Raw genomic sequence first — 7571 nt, forward strand, 5'->3', positions numbered from 1 at the left:
AGGGGAAGCAACAATATGTGAGTACAGACATAAGGTAAACGAGTCTACCTTAAGAAGGCTATCACAAACAATAACATTGATCGAAAAGGCAATGCCTCTTGCCTGGGAGCCTCCTAACTACTGCTGGTCATCGGCGGTCTCCATGTAGTAGTAGGCTTTGTCGGGGTAATAGTAGTCGTCGGTGGTGGCATCTGGCTCCTGGGATCAGTCATCTTATCATAGCAAACGTGTATAGGGAAACAGGGGTAGCAAAGAAACCGTGAGTACTCATCATCAGTACTCGCAAGACTTACATCAGAACTATGCTAAGTATGCATCAGTATCAAAGGAATGGGGCTATAACTTTGAAATGAACTGTAGAAACTAGTTGACCCGTTGCACCAAACGGCGCAGAAATTTTGTCGATGAAAATAGTTTCATTTTGCTAGGACATATTCGATATTGGTAATAAAAAGCCCATGTGTTAAGTCATGCTATATTGAAAATATGTTTATCACGATGAGAAATTTGAGTTAAAAAAATTCATATTTCTATAACATGCATAGACGAGCTAAGGAAGCATTATTTTTAGTTAAAAATATGGTTATCGCGATGAGAAATCTGAGTTTGGGAAAAAACATGTTTGTATAATATCTATAGACCAGTTAAGGATGTATTTTTTTTAGCAGTGTTTGAAATAAATTTTTATTTACCATGTGCACAAAAAAACAGCTATGTTGTGCATATGAAGGCATAGGTATGTGAAAGATACATATGCTACCTAGCCCGGCCTAGGAACAATTCTTTGTTTGGCCGTTCGGAGTCACGCCTACATACATAGTGACTACTTATCCCCTTTTCTTCCTAGGTTCCTCATTTGGGCGAGAGAAGCATACTCAACTGTTGAGATTTCTCCTTATTATTTCTGATTTCTCTGCATGCATGGTTACACAAATGGCCCATTACACCAAACAGCACAATGTCAATTTCAAACACAAAGTATTTTCAAAATTAAATTAGGTTTTAGCATGGAGGAACATTCCAGACCTGTAACAGCGGATGCAACCACTTTACCAATTCAAACTCTTTAGCAACCATTTATGATTATGATGTCTAAAGTGCTAGATGCAATTTCACTACACATAAGAATTTTCAAGCTCGGTTAAAAAGGTATGTTCATGCATACGAACCATAACTAAACAACGTGAATGTAAATATATATGACTGAGTCATACTTCCTAATACAAAAGCAAGCAACGGACTGGTAATAGGTAGGCCTGTTGTAGAGAGATTGTGGTAAATTACAGTTCATTATTACACGCAAAATGTTTTTGCGTCGGAGCACAACACTCATATATCTTTGTCTTCATATCCTTTCCTTCTCAGAGCTGGAGTGTGATGCCCTGCTCCTATTCATGGCTCTTGACCTACAATTTTTGAACAATCTAAATTAGTTATTCATTCTATGGGAAATATGAAGTGGGGATTACTTTGCCAATATCGTTAGCAAGTTTATGAGGGAAAAGAAAGAATGTAACTTCCAAAAGCAAAGGTAAGAATGAAGTACATAGTAGTGTAGAAAGTCGGAACATGAGCCGAGACATGTTTCAGAAAAATGGTCGAGGTTCCCTGATCCTTTTAACATGAGCTGCGATTATTTTGTTAGGGACTCATGGATGTATATAACTTTCACAAGCCAAATCCCCTGTGTGACAACCTACCTTTGATCACAAAGCTATATAATCTATATAATGGAGAAAAATGGAGCTTTCGATAACCTGCATACATATTTCAAGCAAAGCTAGGAATGAAGTACACAGTATTGTAACCGGGAAAGTAGGAAAATCAAATCATACACTCCGAAACATATTGCAGAAAGAGAAGCGTGAAGCACACTTTCTTGAAATTTGAACAAAAGAGAACATTCATTTTTGTTGAACCTGCTATTTATCTATGGGGAAGCATGGATAAGTAAAGATAGGAATTTATAAAATGTATGCAAATTCACATATATTTTTCTAACATCCCATGGAAATGTCTATCAGGACGGTGTATTTCGAAAAAGCAAGTCAGGCAGCTAATAGTTTGGATAAAACCTCTATAGATAGTAGAAAACAACTTCCAACGATTCAACTGTACATACTAAAAAGTTCGCCAGGAAATGAGAAGAGCCAGGAAAATACACTAAGTTACAGAAGAAGCACCTGAAATATAATAGTGGCAGTTAGTTTGGCAAGAAACCTGCATATATTCGAGTGCAATTCACATCCTCTAGGCCATCGTTCTCACGCATTTTTTCCTAGTAAGTAGAAAGCATATACAGAGTATAAAAAGGGGGTACTGATCACACAACAAGTAGTAGTTAACCGCAAAAAACAAAAACAAATAGTAGTTTCAGAGCTTTAGAAGGCTGTCCGGTTTTGCACAGTATGCTTTCACCTATGCAGAACTGGACGTTGTACTACTTATTTCGGAGTCAAGACATATTTCAATCTCTAAAAGAAACCTGACACGAATCATCTGCTACTCTAGAAATTTGATTTATCACGGCTAACCAACATGGAACGATCATCTGACTTTCTGGTTATACTAACGTGTAAATGTTTGGCAGGTGTAGACTATATTGTCAACCATAAAGTATTATTTGCAAAAGCAAGGAAGGTTGCTGTAGCTAGATAAATGACTCTTTTCAAGTTGACTTCCAAATTTTTATTAGAAAGCGGATGCCTACTAATAGCGCATCTCGGGGAATCACAATGAGAATGAAAGGCCTGTAGAAATGCAAAACGGCAAGATAAAATTCAGACATTGGCATAGAGAGAAACTAATAGGAAAACATGCACCATCAACCACTCACCATAAGGTTAGCAGCTGGACAATAGCTGAGCTGCAGTAGATGGTTACCAAGTAATGAATAGAAGGCAAATCACCACAAAAATAACCACGAGAGTACCAAACTATCTGCAAACATGAAGGCCCTCGCTTGGATTACACAGGATGAGTACGCCATGATAAAACAAAGAACAAAAAGATGGATTAAAATTTATAGAGCAATGCTAGGAAGATATTGTCTTGAAGAACAGAAAGTAAGAAAACAATAATGCAAGCAACGAACCTGCAAAAATATCCTCCAAGTTTGGCATGAAAAATATATCCTTGACCGCATATTTGTCTCTGTCGAGGTACTCTACAGGAAGGTTCTCAAAAAACCAAAGTAAAGTTGTTTTTCCATTTTTGAGAGTTTGATAGCAAACCAGCAATGCATAAAAAGGGATTAGAATTGATAGAAAAGAAATCTCTGCTACTTTATAGTCAAAGAACATGGTTCCATCGACAAAAATACAAAAACATTGAAATTTGACGGTGTAAGGAACCTGTAGTGATATACTGAGCCATAAACTACTTTGCAATGATATACTGAACCATAAACCTGAAGCTCTACTTTGATGCCAATAAATTTATAACTGGGAAAGAAGGAAAATGAAATCATATACTCTTAGAAATTTTGCAGAAACAGAAGCATGAAACATCTTTACTTAAGAATAATCTTATGGTCTAATATCTTTAGAAATAGCTGAATCTTATTTATTCTAAGACGGTTACTACAGGTATCAAATCACTCCAGCTATTAGTACGTATGAAACTTCTCTTTAGTGTTTCCATGCTGCCTGTCTGCACACTTCAATTATTTTTTGCAAGAACAAACCAGACTAAGAAAGCATTAGTGTGTTGCATCTTACTCAAGTTACCAGAAGATGAGAGAATGCTTGCCGATAAAAAGGGGAGCAATGATATAATAATCTTTAAACATCCAAGGAAGTAACGTGTAATCCACCCATCAAGAAAAACAGAGGCCATGGAAAGTCTCACCTCAGCATTCCAAGACCTGACTTGCCCTCTAGATACAGATCACGAGAGTAACCAGAGACAATCAATTTTACACTCGTTGATTACAAATCTGAACTTCTAGCTAGCATGCACCTGAAGAGCCAGACATGGCAACGATGAGCATCAATATATACGCATATATATTCCCTAAATCCAGGGGCAGTAAAAATGAGAACACTCATTCCGTTACCCATTTCTAACCTTTACACTATCCCTCTTCCAAAGAAAGGAGGCTAGCTAAATGATATCATACTCTCTGATGAGAGTGATATTAATTAAACAAACTACTAATGCCAGGTTGCTTGATTAGTTGAAGGAACACTTCATACAACCACATAAAGAATAGCAGGCATGTATGAGACTCCTCCTCTTTGCTTGTTACGATTAACCAAATATACCAAGCCAGTTGCAGCACGAGGATGTCAGCAAACTTGACACAACTGCGGTACATCAAAAGAGGTTATAAATTACCATTAGAGCCATTGGAAGAAGATCACTTTTGAATATGAGGAACGTGGTCTTCTATGTCAGATCTGCACACGCCAAGTTTAAAAATCCAAAAATTAGCAAAGTAAAATATGAGTGAGGAAGGAAGTGAGGGAGAGAAAAGAGTGGAGCACCTAGTTCGCCGCTGACCTGCATCGCTCGAGTCGCCTCCAACAAGCACGTGTTGTCCTCCAGATGCACGAGGCAGCCATTGGAGGAGAGATGAGCTCCTGCTTCCTCTCACCTTCCCACCGCCTATTCACCTCGAGCTCCTTGCCCGGTGGGGGGTGGAGGCAGAGGTGGCACCTCATGGTGCAGAGGAGGCGACGACGCGGTGGCGCGACAATTCGACCTGCCTGCCGCTGGCAGGTGCGCATGTATGTGACTCCTCCTCTTTGCTGGTTACGATTAACCAAATATACCAAGCCAGTTGCAGCACGAGGATGTCAGCAAACTTGATACAACTGCGGTACATCAAAAGAGGTTATAAATTACCATTAGAGCCATTGGAAGAAGATCACTTTTGAATATGAGGAACGTGGTCTTCTATGTCAGATCTGCACACGCCAAGTTTAAAAATCCAAAAATTAGCAAAGTAAAATATGAGTGAGGAAGGAAGTGAGGGAGAGAAAGAGTGGAGCACCTAGTTCGCCACTGACCTGCATCGCTCGAGTCGCCTCCAACAAGCACGTGTTGTCCTCCAGATGCACGAGGCAGCCATTGGAGGAGAGATGAGCTCCTGCTTCCTCTCACCTTCCCACCGCCTATTCACCTCGAGCTCCTTGCCCGGTGGGGGGTGGAGGCAGAGGTGGCACCTCATGGTGCAGAGGAGGCGACGACGCGGTGGCGCGACAATTCGACCTGCCTGCCGCTGGCAGGTGCGCATGTATGTGACTCCTCCTCTTTGCTGGTTACGATTAACCAAATATACCAAGCCAGTTGCAGCACGAGGATGTCAGCAAACTTGACACAACTGCGGTACATCAAAAGAGGTTATAAATTACCATTAGAGCCATTGGAAGAAGATCACTTTTGAATATGAGGAATGTGGTCTTCTATGTCAGATCTGCACACGCCAAGTTTAAAAATCCAAAAATTAGCAAAGTAAAATATGAGTGAGGAAGTGAGGGAGAGAAAGAGTGGAGCACCTAGTTCGCCGCTGACCTGCATCGCTCGAGTCGCCTCCAACAAGCACGTGTTGTCCTCCAGATGCACGAGGCAGCCATTGGAGGAGAGATGAGCTCCTGCTTCCTCTCACCTTCCCACCGCCTATTCACCTCGAGCTCCTTGCCCGGTGGGGGGTGGAGGCAGAGGTGGCACCTCATGGTGCAGAGGAGGCGACGACGCGGTGGCGCGACAATTCGACCTGCCTGCCGCTGGCAGGTGCGCGAGGCCTCAACCTGCCCCTTCCCACCCGCTAGGATCGCTCACCTAGCTCATTCCCCGCTGTTGCTTGCCTTCCTCACCGGCTTCCTCCTTCCCGTACATCCCCACCCCTCCCCTACATCCCCATCCGCACCGCGAAGACACCGCCGTCGCTGCTCTCCCATGACGATGACCTAGGCAAGCTGAGGAGAATGCCGGCGGTGGATCGACGACAACGTGATAGAGGAGAGGAGGAGGCGAGTGGAGAGAAGGCCGGCGGCTGCGGTGAGAGGATGAGGGGGAGAGGGAGGGGCGCGGCGGCTCGTGGGGATAGAGGGGAAGGACAAAGGGCGCCAACCTCCCAAGTCGCGTCCAGGTCGGGACCGTCCTCTCCGGCGCCGGCCGATGACCCTCTCTCCTGTCAGCCGCCGCACCTCCCTTTCCTCTTTCCTCTCTCTTTCTCCCTCCTCTCCTTCCTTCTCTCTCTCCCCCTCATTTTGTCTCTCAGCTAGGGTTCGTGCGCGAGGAGGGGCGCAGGCCGACGCCTCGCCGGTGTAGGCCGACGCTGGCCGGTCACCCTCTCCCGTCCGCTGCCGGACCTCCCTCTCCTCTCCTCTCCCCTTTCTCTCCCTCCCATCTTCCTATCTCTCTCTCCTAGGTTTCATGCAGGATGAGGGGACCGGAGTGTGCACGGCGTGCGGGACAAGAGGATTGGGTTGCGTTGGGTGCGGGCGCGGCGCGCGGATGGGACAAATTCTCTCTCACCCGGGCGCCGATACAGACACGAGACGAGCCCATCAGTCATTGGAAAGAAAAATAAACTGTAGGATGAAAATAATTTAACCGCGAGTGAAAATCCAACGGCTCAGGCGCGTCAAAAAGGCAGATCGGACGGCCGACGAAGCTCCAATCGGGGAAGCCTTGTGGAGGTGAGTTGGATAGCTTCTTTATAGTTTTAAATGCCATAGGAGAAGGAAAAGTCCTAGCCTATCGAAGACTAGCATCTTGAAGCATCTTACATCATAAAAAGAGTGTAGATTAGCATATACTTCCTCTCTTCTATAATGTAGTGCATATAGTTTCTATAAGTCAAACCTCATCAACTTAGACCGATTTGTGAAGAAAAACATTTACGTCTAGAATGACAAACATATATCATTAGTTTCATTGTAAGACATAGTTTCATATTATATATATATTTGATATTGTAGATAAAAAAATTTCTCTATAAACTTGGTCAAAGTTTACAAAGTTTTACTTTTCAAAAAATCTATGCGCACTACATTATGGAGAGGAGGGAGTATAATGTATCAAAAATTTTGTAGTAACACCCAGAGATCCTTCCTCGAGTCCCTGCGAGAAAGCAATCCCGGAGCCATCATATCCATTTCCTGCCTTCAACATCCAGTTCTAGTTGTATAGATCGGGAAAAAACTTCGAGCGTCCGTTACCGTGGACACGGCTATTCGAATAGATTAACTTTTCTGCAGGGGTGCACAAACTTACCCAACACGCTCGATTAACTCCAGCCAAACACACTTTCCTGGGTCATGCCCAGCCTCGGCTGGTCAACACGTCATAGTCCTACCTAAGTTCAACAAAGAGGCCAACACGTCGGTTTACATCCTAAATCCGAAGGGGTCATGGGCCAATCGTCCTTTGCAATCCTATCCTACACATTGTGAACGTGGCCTGGAGTAGACCCACCCCCTTATAGAAGCGTAGGTGCGTGTCGCTAAACCGCTGACGTCTGTGAGCTCTCGGAAGAATCGTACAACACAAAGTGCCCATACTTATTCCCGCATGGTGGTTAGTGCGAAAAGGCCAGAGGCCTACTCGAATCACATATCCAA

General features: G+C 43.5%; 1 long non-coding RNA gene across 23 annotated transcripts; it reads right to left on the reverse strand.

Annotated features, from left to right (window-relative positions):
• Positions 1-1175: 1175 nt before the first annotated feature.
• On the reverse strand, positions 1176-6449 carry LOC125551776. Of its 23 annotated transcripts, none has more exons than XR_007303163.1 (9): positions 5502-6449; positions 5358-5419; positions 5013-5260; positions 4849-4910; positions 4488-4751; positions 3095-4400; positions 1701-2940; positions 1547-1627; positions 1176-1406 (listed from the first exon to the last, which is right to left on the reverse strand). It is a non-coding gene; the product is annotated as an uncharacterized LOC125551776 (long non-coding RNA). The 23 variants fall into 23 exon arrangements; XR_007303154.1 differs by having other exon boundaries at positions 1176-2278; positions 2837-2940; positions 3095-3166; positions 3850-4400; positions 5502-6446; XR_007303161.1 differs by having other exon boundaries at positions 1176-2750; positions 2837-2940; positions 3095-3166; positions 3850-4400; positions 5502-6446.
• Between the last annotated feature and the right edge of the window lie 1122 nt (positions 6450-7571).

Source organism: Triticum urartu, chromosome 4 (genome assembly GCF_003073215.2).
Source record: "Triticum urartu cultivar G1812 chromosome 4, Tu2.1, whole genome shotgun sequence".
Lineage (NCBI taxonomy): Eukaryota > Viridiplantae > Streptophyta > Magnoliopsida > Poales > Poaceae > Triticum > Triticum urartu.